Source organism: Hermetia illucens, chromosome 6 (genome assembly GCF_905115235.1).
Source record: "Hermetia illucens chromosome 6, iHerIll2.2.curated.20191125, whole genome shotgun sequence".
Taxonomy (NCBI): Eukaryota; Metazoa; Arthropoda; class Insecta; order Diptera; family Stratiomyidae; genus Hermetia; species Hermetia illucens.
Window position 1 is genome coordinate 46112857 of NC_051854.1, and position 13552 is coordinate 46126408.

At 48.3% G+C, this 13552-nt stretch overlaps 1 protein-coding gene across 1 annotated transcript in view; it reads right to left on the minus strand.

The window, feature by feature from the left end:
• The window catches only part of LOC119658897 (mucin-22), a 137449-nt gene extending 134576 nt beyond the window's left edge, over positions 1-2873 (minus strand). Inside the window, exon 1 of the mRNA XM_038066698.1 lies at positions 2422-2873. The gene's annotated coding sequence lies outside the window, so the exon portion shown is untranslated. The remainder of the gene's footprint in view (positions 1-2421) is intronic.
• Between the last annotated feature and the right edge of the window lie 10679 nt (positions 2874-13552).

Here is a 13552-nt window from a genome sequence, read left to right on the forward strand (position 1 = left end):
TTATGGCATGCATTGGAGGAACCCACCATCCCAGGAAGGCCGACGAGCCTCATCGGTCTCGACGAGGAGCCCATTGGACTCGTCTTGTGCAAGAGAACTGCAACGTCCGTTTAAAGGAGCTGCTGATACCGCAACTTTCAATAAGCGAGGAAGCGAAGCTTATCACTTGCTGAATAAGCTGAAGCTAGGCGACCGTACCTTCAACCAGCTGCTTCGAGAAATGAAGCATCTGGGTAGAGATAAGGTCGGTCCAGAGTTGCTAAAGCCTTTCTGGCCGTAGCGACTCCCGGAGAGCACTCACGCCCTCTTGGCCGGCGCGGACTCGCGAAGTGGAACGGCCGCGAACTATTCTCCTATCCGCACCCATAGGCTATAGGCAGATCAATTTGAGTCTTGGACTGCGCCGAACGTTTTCGTGGCATTTAGTTCTGGCGGACATTAGTATCCCCATATTAGGCGCAAGCTTCCTGTGTCACTATAGGCTGCTGGTGGACTTGTAGAACAAGGCGTTTTCTTACGACCTTCGATCTAGCCACGGCGTATCACCAAGTCCCTGTCACTCTCGAAAACATTCCGAAGTCGGCTATCTGCACACCTTTCGGACTTTTTGAGTGCCACAGGATGACTTTCGGCTGGTACAACTCTGCGCAGACTTTCCAGGAGTTGATCCACTCTGTCTTACGAGACTTGAACTTTTGTTTCGTCTACATGGATGATGTTTTGGTCGCTTCCTCTTCAGAATCTGAGCACTTGGAACATCTCGAGTGCATTTTTCAACGTCTGAGGCCGAACTTGAACAATGCAGATTCCTCCGGAGGCAGGTGAAATTTCTCGACCACTTGATAACCCCTGACGGTATCCAACGTGTCCCATAAAGAGCTTTCTCCTACCGAACACGGTAAAGAATCTGCGAAGGTTTTTGTGTATGTTAAACTTCTATCATTACTTCTTGCCCAAGGGCGCTCATCACCGACCGATCCTAAACCGAGGCCGAGGCCCTTTGTCGAGAGTGAATTCTGTGCTTTGGAGTTCCGGCCGTAATCATCACAATTCGAATCTACTCTTTTCGCGGAGTAAGGAAAGCTGCTTGGCTTCAAACGGCATAGGACTGCTACATACCATCCATAGTCGAACGGTATGCTAAAACGTTGGCACCGGACGTTGAAGGTCGCCTTAATGGTTCGCAAAGATCCGTCGTGGTTGCGGTCCTTGCCGTTCGTCCTTCTGGGCCTCCGTATCGCCCAACGAGAGCAATCCACGGCCAACCCTGCGGGGATAGTGTATGGGGTGAAACTGCGCCTCGCGGCCTCACAAATATGTAAGTGTGAACTATATTGAGCACGAAAACCGCCTAGTTTAGGCCATAGTGATGGAACCTAGATGGAAACTTTCGATCATTTTCTTCATAAAAAACCTTCCCTCTTGAGTAATCCCAGAAGAAAACAAACGGTATTTACTTTGAAAAGACTCCTGCAACCTCACCGCAAAGCAAATTTTAAGAAATTCCCCAACCAAACAAAGAAACCACTCATTCCATGCCTCATCGCGCACAAAGCCCACGTCCTCCCGCACATTTTCAACTTCTTCGCTTGCAATTAGTTATCTTATCTTCGCAATACCTCCCAACTATGCTCGTACTAATTGCCTGGGAAATTGTCCGGAGATAAACAATCCAAGATACGAGTATCTTTCGTGTGACAAGGCACCGTTTATAAGGCAAGTGGCAATGAGTAGAGGCAGGCGCCGTTACAATAGGCCACGAACGGATTGAAAACGACAGTGAAACCCATCAATGAGCCAGAACCGAACGAGAGGGTTGCGAGCGAGTCAGTGAACTTATCGACGGCGAATTTATCATAGATAGTTCGCTCTGAGTCAGAACGCACACACACCTGGCAGGTGCGTGAGTCGCGCGAACAGGTGGAGTGCTCGGATAGTGACGCGGGAGGCATGGGAACAATGATTGATGTTGTCGGGGAGGACAGTATGGGAACATTGAATGATGGAAGCGTGTTCCATGAAGTCTAAAATTAATTGGGTGATGGTTAATTATGTGAAAGTGGTTGGAACGTAGCTTGGGAAAGAACGTAAATTCTGCCCAAATGTAAATAACGGGCCGTCAGCTTTGATCAAATTTTCTAATCGGATCTTCTACATAATAAAAGCATAAATCTTTCCAGCTGCGGTATCAACAATGAAAACAATATTTACTTCAACAACAGAACCCAATTCCGTGTTCACTCATTCGCGCCACGCCAAGTCCAGTGACTCATGCGTGCGGTATTTACGAAATCTGACGTTTGTCAAAACTGGAGCTGGAGAGCGCTAACAACAAAGTCCATTCACAATGGGCGCACGGTGTAAATAGTGGAAAACAAGTTTCTAACAGGAACTGGTGGGGGCTCTCGCTTGGATACCTACTTTGCGACGGGAAGCACCGAAAAGGTTGCCTCGAAGGCCAACTCGAACGCAGCTGCTGGTCCTGGCGATTTTCACGCACTTCACTGGCTCCAAACGGAGAATTTCCCGCTTCCCGAAATCCACTGGCAACCGATTGCACTTGTAACGTTCAGGCTCGCGCGCCACTGCCCACCGTTTGCTCCGGAAACTCTGAGATTTCACTCGCGGACGATGGCGATCTTCACTTTAGAAAGTAAACACTCGGAAGGCACTTCCCGGACGGATTTGTCGCGCACGGTGGGACCGCTGAGGTCCTTTGCTAGTCACTCGCGTTTGGGTTTTCACTGATTAATTGCGAACTCGTCAGCGAGCTTGCATTCGCGACCGAACTCTGGGGGAATACGCGGGCCACGGACCGTTCGCACTCGGGCACTTCTCAACGTCGAATGTGAACGCAAATCGCTCCGGCGGGCGGAGATCTGTGTTGTGTGTTGCCTTGGAGATTTGTTGCTTCATCTGTTGCTAGACTGGAAAGCCTTCTTGACTGGAAAACTGCGGTCCGATTTGAACTCGTGCTAATGAGCGGCACTGCCAGATGTGGCGGGTCATTTTGCAATAAGATGATTCCGTTAAGCGTTTGAATACGAAAATTAATGAAAACAAAAATATTTGGGGGATTGCGGTTTTGGTAATGCTTTGGTAATGGTCCCGCAATTTGATGACAGATTCTGTTACAATGACCCAAAATAAGACCAAAATAGACCCAACACTGTGGATCAGTGAATTCTTTAACCGCGTTGTTCAGGAAGGTAGAGCACCATCTGACTGGCAAGAAAGTACCACAGTTCCAATATGGAAAAAGAAAGGTAGTCCAGCAGAATGTTCAAATTACCGTCCGATCCGGTTACTTTCCCATACCATGAAGATTTTTGAACGCATTCTTCACAACCGTATTCGCGAAATCGTCGAAATAACCGTAAATCAAGCCGGATTTGTCACAAACTGCAGAACTACTGACGCAATACACGCTGCGCGGTTACTCAAGGAGAAACACCGTGAGAACCATCGCCCTGTTTACATTGCCTTTCTGGATCTAGAGAAAGCGTTTGACCGTGTACCACACAAACTCACTGGTATTCTTTACGACAACACTTCGTGCCAGAAGAACTCGTACGCTGGGTTCAATTGCTCTACCACGATCCGAAAAGTAAAGTTCGAAGTATGGCGGGGGTATCAAAACAGCTTCGTGTCTCTGTTGGTGTTCTTCAAGAAAGCGCCCTCTCACCACTCCTCTTTGTTCTTGTTATGGACACCGTCACACGGGATATCCAACGTCCAGCGCCCTACACACTGCTTTATGCAGTGCGTCTAATAACAAGAATAATCTCGAGCAACTTGTCCAAAAATGGAATGATCGCCACATGCAACACGGTCTCAATTTGAATCTGAATAAAACTGAATTTTTGACGACCGATCCCCATGAAACAAGCACATTCGCTGTCAGCGGCAGTGACCTGTCCAGAGCTGTGTGCTTTAAATACCACTATCAGCCAATGAAGAACTTCGCGATGAAATTGCTTCACACATTAACGCAACCTGGATGAAGTGGCGTTCCACAACTGGTGTTCTTTGTGATCGACATATCAACGAACGTCTCAAATATAAAATTTACCGTAATGCCGTTCGTCCTGTGGCACTCTATGGTTCTGAGTGACTACTACTGAGTGACTGACTGACTAAAAGAGACAATGAACGGCGACTCGCGGTAATGGCAACGAAGATGTTGCGTGGGACTAGTGGCGTAACGCGTTTTGATCACATTCGAAATGAGGATATCCGCGATCGATATGGATTTGCACTGATCATGGAAAAACTGCGAGAGAGGCGTCTTCGATGGTATGGTCACGTAATTTGCGCCAACGAGAATTTACTTGCCAAGATTGGTCTGAACATTGAAGTCGATGGTAAACGACCAAAAGGCCGTCTGAAACAATTGTGACTTGATACGCTGGATGAGGATTTAGAAGCCTCGAGATTGCATCCAGATCAGGCATTTGATAGGGCCAAATGGCGAGGCGATCACGACAAGCCGACCCCGCTTGTGAACGGGGCAAAGCCTGAAGAAAAAGAAGAAGACCTTGCATCTTGAAGACAAATTATTATTGCAATCACATCACGTACTTAAACGCGGCAAGAAGTGCCTTCGAAGGCCATGCCGATGGCTAGGTTTAGTATCTCGCGGCAACAAACAGAACCAGAACACAATGGAGAAATGTATTATATCTATGGTGATCAAAGGGTAGTATAGGTCCCAGAGCGAAACGTGGATTAGTACCCACGATGGAGGGCGAATCCGGCAACGAAAGCGGAATAACGATTTGGGCATTTTCTCATGGAACGTGCGCTCCCTGTATAGAGATGGAGCTGCCAAGCGGCTAGCCGATACCTTGTCCCAATATAGGGCTGCTGTAACAACCAAAAACTGAAACCTGCTGTTATCAGCTTTGAAAACATAAGCGAACGGCTATGAACTATGCGCTTGCGAGGCAAATTTAGAAATATAAGCCTCATTAACGTTCACACCCCTACAGAGAAGGCTGCAAAGTCGGATATAGATACCTTCTACGAGGCGGTAGAACGAACCCTCGAAGCCTGTCCCAGATATGATATCACGATCATATTTGGGGATTTTAACAGCCAAGTAGGGACGGAGCCCGTATTTAGGCGATACGTTGGCTCCCATAGATTACATCAAAATACAAATGATAACGGACTGCGGACTATTCAATTAGCAGTGTCACACGAAATGGTTATTGGAAGTACCTGGTTTGCGCGGAAAGCGGCCCGCAAACAAACGTGGGCCTCTCCAGACGGGACCACTTTCAACCAAATTGACCATGTGCTGATCGAACGCCGCCACCTCTCAGCTTTGATGAATGTCAGAACTTATAGAGGGTCAATATAGACTCGAGTGTCCGGATAGCTGAGCGGTTAGAGCACAAGGCTGTCGTACGGAAGGTTACGGTTCAAATCTCACTGGTGGCAGTGTGGTTTGGGGGGGGGGGGGATGGGGGATTTAACGTCGGATACCAATCGACTCAGCAGTGAATGAGTACCTGGGTCAAATCAGGGTAATAATTTCAGGCGAGCGCATTGCTGACCACATTGCCTCCTACAGTCTACTGTGGTGTACCGTTACGGTCTTGAATGAAGTGCTCTAACACACTTCAAGGCCCTGATCCAATATGGATTGTTGCGCCAATGATTATTATTAATTTCCGAATTATCACAATCTCGGCGGACGCCGGATTTTACTAGTACTAAGTGCCAAGCATTAAAACTCGGACGATCCTACCTATTTAAAAACTACAGGGGCGCTGGTGGTGGTGGCCGGTGGTAGGTCAATGGAAGAATCCGTCGAGAACTCCCCGCAACATCGAGCACGTATGCAGAATGGCGCACTTCTACATGGTTTGAACCAGACTGTGCCAAAGTCTCAGGACATCAAGGGAAGCCGTGGGGGATTTAGGTACAATACCTGTCTTCTTTTTCTTCAGCCTTTGTCTCGTTCACAAGCGGGGTCGGTACAATACCTGTAGCTGGCAATATTATGAGAACTCCAACCACCCCGCTCGAGACACCAAATTTCTTTGATTTTCCGAGCCAGTGGCTCATAGTTCACCTTCTTCTCGTCGTATTTCCCCTCGATGTTGCTGTTTTGGGGGATTTTTTTTTACGGACAGAGTGTTGGACTCCCGCAACACTACGCTGTCGGACTACCAACTAAACACCTCCCTGTCATCAGAGAACTAGCCAGGAACCGTTTGACACATTACTTCGGGCTAGCCCTCCCGCTCACCCGGATTTGGGAGCCTTCAAGTCGGGGAATTCCTTTCACCAATGGGAGGGAGGGGAGGAAGGGAGTTGTTGTTAGTTCAGGGAACCCCTTAGCATCCGATCGCTCCGCCGATCAAGTTCAATCTTCTTCACAATAAGAAGAGCCCGAAGATAATCTGCAATACGATTCCAGCCGTTTTTCAGCATCTCTCTGACAATGTTGTCTGGAGAGCTCCCCTGTGTCTGCATAAAGCTGCTGACGAAAACCGTTCCACCTCTCGCAAGAGAAAAAGGTGTGTTTAACGTCGTTCGCCACTCCATTGCACAGAATCAGGAGATCGCGCATTCCCAATCCTGTGCAGGTAAGACTGAAAACCTCCATGCCTGCTTCGAAGCTGGGTAAGGAAGTAATCAATCTCACCGTGCGTTCTGTTCAACCGCGGGTCTAATTTGTCGATGAGCCGCGCAGTCCATCTGCTCCTTGGCTCATTTTGCCAAGAAAGTTGCCACTCGGTAAGGGTGCGTTGAGGTTTTCACGGGCAACCACCTCTCGTAAGTTCTCGCCCTTACGGTGGTAGATAACTTTGCGCTCCTTGGCAAGGACGTCGATGATCACCATCACAGCTGGTTCGGAGACGGTGCGATAAGCAGACGCCACTCGTAAAGCTCCCCGCCTCTGCACTTGAGCAAGGCGCTTACGATGCACCTCAGCCCATACCTCCGCGCCATAGAGCAGAACCAACTGCATTGCTTCCAAAGGAGACGTCTCCTAGTAGACATAGGGCCCCAACATTTGCCATTAGCCGACCGAAGGTCGCGACTCCAGCTGCAGCCCTGTCCGCTGCTGCTTTTATTTGCTCGAAGAAGCTCATCTTCGAGTCGAGCATTAAACCAAGGTATTTAACCGTTGGTTTTGACTCTACAGTCAACTCGCGATCGATATGGGACGTAGGGTCGGAATTCTCCTTCTGGACAAAATGACTACTTTGGTTTTTTCCAGCGCAAGGCTGAAACCGTGGGTAGTCTTCCATCCGTTTACCCGTCGCATCAATATGCCAAGTCTGCTCAACAGTGCGTCCTGCAACAAGTGCCGCAACGTCGTCTGCATAATGGACCAGGCGCGACTCTTCGAGCATTTCGAGTCTCAGCAGACTATCATAGGAAGGTGTGGCCCTAGGATGGATCCCTGTTCTACTCCGGACATGATTTCCATCCTCCTCAGGCTCTCTAGCGTCTCATAGAGCAGGGAGTGGTCTTTCTGATAATCCCTCAATATCCGCAATCCCTCAATCCTCAAGCAGCAATTCTGACTATTGGCGGAACACTAGTTTGTAAACTTCCGCCGGCATGCCATCAGGGCGCCTTCTTGTTCTTCATGGTGAGAACCGCTTCTTCGAACTGTCTCATTGTGAAAAGGAGCCAATCCTCGACGCTTTCCGTGCTATTTACATCAACCCGTACAGGGTCTCTGGGGAAGAATGCCCGTACAATATGGTCTATTTGGTCGGTACTTAGTATGCAGGGTCTCCGCAGAGCTTCGATTTTCTGGGTAACAAGCTTATAGCCAAGTCCCCACGAGTCCTCATTCACCTCCTTGACAAGGTTCTGCCAGCTGCAAGCTTTGCTTTTATTTATAGTGCTGCGAAGTCTCCTTTTTGCTGATTTATATTGTGCCTTTATGGCGCACGCCTCTTCGTTGGCGTGCAAGCGTTGTGCCAAACGACGGAGCTTATGACATTCCCGCCGTAGGTCGGAAATTTCTGCCGTCCACCAGTACATAGAAGGCATGGAAACCTCACACGCCAGCGTTATCAGGTTCATCACTGAATTTACACGGTGTCATCTGTGACGCCACCATCCCCCGGAGCGCCCTCCAGTGTGGCCCTGCCTGTTCCAAGAGCTTCAAAGGACTTCCCGACGTTCACCCTCGCGACATTCCACAGGTAGGGGAAGCGTCACGTTGATACTCGCCGGCAAGTAACGTCAACCACTTAGAACGCGATGTACTGGTGATCACTTGCCGACAAGTCTTCTAGGACTCGCACAGATGATGCCAGAGCTTCTGACGCTTTCTTCACAGCCTGGGCACCCAAAGATTGGCGCGGATCCGGTGTTTAAAACTACGAGTCCAGTTCTCGCCGCCATTTCCAAAATCCGTTTCCCACTGGAGTCTAATTGCCATTAATTGGCATTATAATCACCGCCTACCAGGATTCGTCCCTCTGTGCTCGGAACAGCGTTTTCCAGAGCATCAAGCCGGCGCTGAAAGTCCGGCATCGGTTCGTTCTGCGTCAGGTAAACGCTAAAAAAAAGTTTCCCCTAAACACCGGATCCAGACAAACCTGTTCCCCGGCCTTTGACAAAAACACGAATCGAACGTAGTCCCGAACCGAGATGATAGCGATGCCCCATAAGTCAAGACGCCATGAGGACGGGTCCTTGTTTCGGTATTGTTCGCTAATCAGCACTAGATCAGTATTTACTTCCGCAGCGAACTGTGCTAGCAACTGGTGAGCGGTTGCACTCCGGTGCATGTTAATTTGTAAAATGCGGATCATGCCGTTTGCATCCTAGCCCTCTCCAATTCCGCCCTGAAGATCGAACACTATCCCGAACCTGCAGTGTGTGCGATGCTCTCACCAGACGCGCCAGAATCCCTGCAGAGAACGCAACTCCCGCATTCATTGCAGGTCTTCACTTGATGACCTACCTGACTGCATCTCCGGCAAGCTGTCCTCCTCCGGTCCTATGCAAACTTCTGACGTATGTGCATAGTCCAGACAGCTGTAGCACTTGGTGGGAACTATCCCCATTCGCATCTTGGATACTACCCATCCGATTTTGATTCTCGCGCTGTTAAGGAGTTTTCTCGAATATTGCTCGGGGATTTCTACCATGGCGAGCTTTTGGCCTTGAGCATTTACAGAGGTGATACCTACCCGGGCATTGGTTACCTCTTGTCATTCACGCTTTATCGCCTTCTCTACTTTGTCCTTTTCTGTGAGGCAGTCAAGATCCCGGATTTCTAGAGAACACATGCGTTTTAAGCTGGAAATAAGAGTCTTCTACACCAATAGCTTCTTGACCGCTTCACAGAACCTACTCTTGTTAGTCATTTTTGGGTCCAGTTCGACGAGAACTCCGCCACTCTTCGAAGACACCTCTGCTCCGTTGTTTTCGGGTTTATCCTGTAGCGGATTTCACTAAGGACTTCCGCAAATGAACAGAGCCGACGGCAGAGTCAGTTGTTTCTATTTTTTCCTTTTTCGCCTTCCTTTTTGGGCCCTGGAAATTACTTCGATAAAGTCTCCTTCAGGCACGTCGTCCTTTTTCCGCTTTTTCCCCAGTTCCCTTTGCCATGGGCTATCTACGGTACGTTTGACACAAGCAGCGTTCTCAGCGGGAGGAGGAACTGCTCTCCACGTTTGCCTATAGAAGGAGATGCGGTCCAATAGTTCCTTCAGCCCGTTTTTGATGCCTTTGCTGACGTTCCTCTGGACCCGCTGCATACGCTTCACCATTGCTGCGGATTTCCTGATAAGCCGATCCTCTTCAGATTTAGCTACGACGGTCGACTGCACTTCCACTCGGTTTGTGGCCGAATCCATCTGCTCAGGACTAGCGATTCTGACTTGATAAGGCATTCTTTTTATTTTGGCGCCCCGGTGTCACATCGGGTATATCAGCTCTCGCTGCCTCTTTCGCTGATCGCTGCGGTGAACGACATATTTTTGTGCCCGCCCAAACGCACACAGCTCTTTCTCCTTCCCTGTTGTTTCGTCGATTTTTTTATTAATTTATGTTTATTCTCCATGAAAAGCTAACCAGCGCATCGTGTGCAAGGGAGCGGGCCGCAATAGTCAGGAACGGGTGTACCCTTGAGGACACAGCCCCTACCCCAGTTCTCTGAGGCCAGACCTACGCTTAGCTAATCCCGGAATTCACGGACGAATCAGCGCTCGCTCGGGGCAACGCGGTCTACTAACACCGTTTCAATACACACTACCCGACCAGGGTCCCAAAGGGGCTGGGTTCTGATACACGTCACAACTACCACCTTGGCAGAGCTACGCTCACATCACCCCACATCACCGACAGAGAGTTGTTAATGGCTTCGGAGACTCCCAGTGTGTCCCGACGTGTACCGGTCAATCGCGGTTCACTCTTCACCGAGAAGTTTTCTCGAGGCTACTACCTAGGACGCAGGCATACTGCCAGCTAGGGGGTCAGAACCACTTACTCGGGCAGCTTGGGGACGTTACACCCCGTATCGTAAGCGACCTGTTAAAGGTCGCTAACGACCCCTGAGGGGCATGCTCAATGAGAAATGGAAAATCATTTGTAATTTTTCGGTCCGTCGTTGTGTAGTCAGTCCAGTTCATAACAGACAGTTTTTCGGGGCAGCCTTACTCGATCCTTAACCAGAAGTACCGGTTAGTTTTTAGACACAGAAGATTCGTCTTGACGTCTGACCACCACGTAGAGGTGGAGGTATCATTTGGTCACAGAGCTGTTGCTGTTGGTTCAGCAGGGGTTTCTCAGGTTTTGTGATTCATGGCGGATCCCAATCCACGTTTTCGTCCTGGGATACACACGTTATACTATCCTTTGACTGGTACTTGGTACACGTCCAAGACCTCTCATCTGTGACTTGGAGTATCAACCATAACCGATATGATCCCTCCCCCCCCCCCCCCCCCCGGAGGATCAATTGTAAATAGTCGACTCAGAAGGGATTTCGAGTTCGCTTCTATAGGGCTTCACCAAGTTCCGCTTCTAAATAAAGCTTTAGATTGGGTACAAGTTGAGTTCGGTAGCTCCATTCTTTAGCAAAAAGCAAGCAATCCAGGATGACCCTCGTCCTAAAAACATCATACAATTACGAAAATCTCATCGTGTGCAACCAACCAAACCTTGAACGTTCTGGGGTAGGAACCCCTTAGCCAGCTACTGGTCCCCATGATGATGCACTTTCGAAACACAATTATGCCTGAGTGACTTGGATGCTTCATTAAAACTTCGTGTTTATCGCCATTCGAAAGTACTCAATTAATTCAATCATTGACTCTCCAAGTAATGGGGTATGATATGAGTATTGAACTCATCTCTTACCACGTTAGCATAATTTTCACACGCAAATCTGGTTAATGTGTTCAGATGCTGTTTCTGCTTTAATTAAAACGTTTCGCTTTCAATTTGTCTGCATTTGCACTCAGTGCATCGATGGGCTCGAATAACTTAATGATCACTGGGGCATGCCAGCAAAAACATTCGATTGGAGACCATCATGCAATGGCAGAAGTGAAAATAAATCTGAAAATTGCTGGCGACGTGGAGTTTTTGATTTAATATCAATGAAGGGAGTCAATTTGTTGTTGCTGAACATGTGGATATATAGTATTTCCCTTTGGAAGGAAGTGAATTTAATTTGTATGGGGTTTTCCGGAGTATTTTGGCCGCTATGAACCCAAACAACCAACATACCCATTCGATCGCAGCTGGTTTCTGGAAATGCACTTCAGTCCTTCTTAAAGCATTTCAAGAAGCCTACATTACTCCTCCACATGCCTAATTGAAGCGAGCGGAAAGGGAGATTCCTCCGAACTCAGGGTTCTCTCGGCAGCCTATAAGAGAAATTTAATTGAAAACCCTCACCCCGAATAACGCCCTGCTCCTCCGTCATGTTATATTTTTATAATCCAGATAAAAGACTAGGGTTTGAGGCAACGCACTCAGCACTAAACCCAGTAAGTACTAAGCCTATGGCAAGAAGACTAGGCAAAGGACATTTAACTCTAAGCAAATTCTTTAAAATTTTACTGAGACGGAGAAGTCTTGCACACGTTCGATCGCGACGGGAGTTGCGCGAGCAAAATTCCACGCAGGTTGGTGTTATTGCCGGGTATGTGATTTTTTTTATTGGGGTAGGGTAGGTGAATGCATTTACACACAGAGTGTTGAACCCCCACAACGGTACGTCGTCGGACTGTCAGCTAAACACCTCCCATCGTCAGCCTGGAGCCGTTTGCCACATTACTTCGGGCTAATCCACGAACTCTCCCGCCTTGCGAAATTGCTTTTACCAACGGGAGGGGAGAGGAGGAAGGAACTATCAGTTCAAGGAATCCCCTGCCATCCACCTCGTCCATCGGCCGAGCTCTATCTTCTTTGCAACGAGAAGAATCCGAACTTGTTAGCGCTCCTCAGCATCTACCCAGCAATGTTGTCTAGAGAGAGATCGTTGTGTTTAAATAGACCATTTAAGAACTAGGTAAGGAAATAATCGGTCTCACCATGCTTCCGCAGCAGTGGAAAGGGCTGCAGCTATAGTTTCGGCTTTGAGTCGGCTAATAGCGAATGTTGGCGGCCCTATATCTACTAGCAGATGTCTCCTTATGGGAGCAACGTTGTCGGTTCTGCCCTCTGGGGCGCGAAGGTATGCGCTGATGCCCTTGATAAGGAGGTGCATGGTAACCGCCTTGCTCAAGTGCAGACGGCGGACTTTGCGAGTGGCGCAAGCTTATCGCACTATTTCAGAACCGGCCGTGATGGTGACCGCGAAAGTGATCCCTGTTGCCCTCCTTGTCAAGGAGCGTAAAGTTATCTACCGTCGTAAGGCCGAAAACTTAAGACAGGAAAAACATCAATGTACTCTTACCGAGTGGCAACTAGCTTGGCAAAATGAGCTAAGGGGCAGATAAATTGCGCGGCTCAGCGACAATTTAGACCCGTGGCTGAACCGAACGAACGGTGAGGTTGATTACTTTGTGGCGCAGCGGGGTTAACATCATTCGAAATTTATTTCGAAAGTTGTTAATTCGATTGACAGTGACCACCATCGGTGTTCTCCGTGGCGGAGCAAGCCATGATTTAAATTATGGATTTCGAAAAAAAATGAATTGAATTTTAATGCCAGTTATTTTAAGTGAAAAGTCAGAATTTGAGGAATGAAGAACTCTTGTGATTCTTGACATTTAGCTTTGTAGTTACAGTTTAAGTTAATTAAAAATAATAAAAGCAAAATGTTTTATTGGAATAAAATGTCTTCTTAATAAAAGAAAATATAACTATAGGCTGATCGATAGGAATCTGTTCGCGTAGGTATAGAAAACTCAGGATTTCCTCAGAAAACTCAAGATCAAGGTCTTCATAAAAGTGGTGACCCCGAGGAACTCGCCCGAGTAGAGTAAAAAAAAGCTGCGACCACGGCCTGAACTGTCAAAGTACCACCGGCGGATATTTCCGTTGCCCCTTCCTCGAATTCGAGGCCCTACCTAACGGCCTTGCACGCTGGTGTGTCTATAATTTTTTTTTG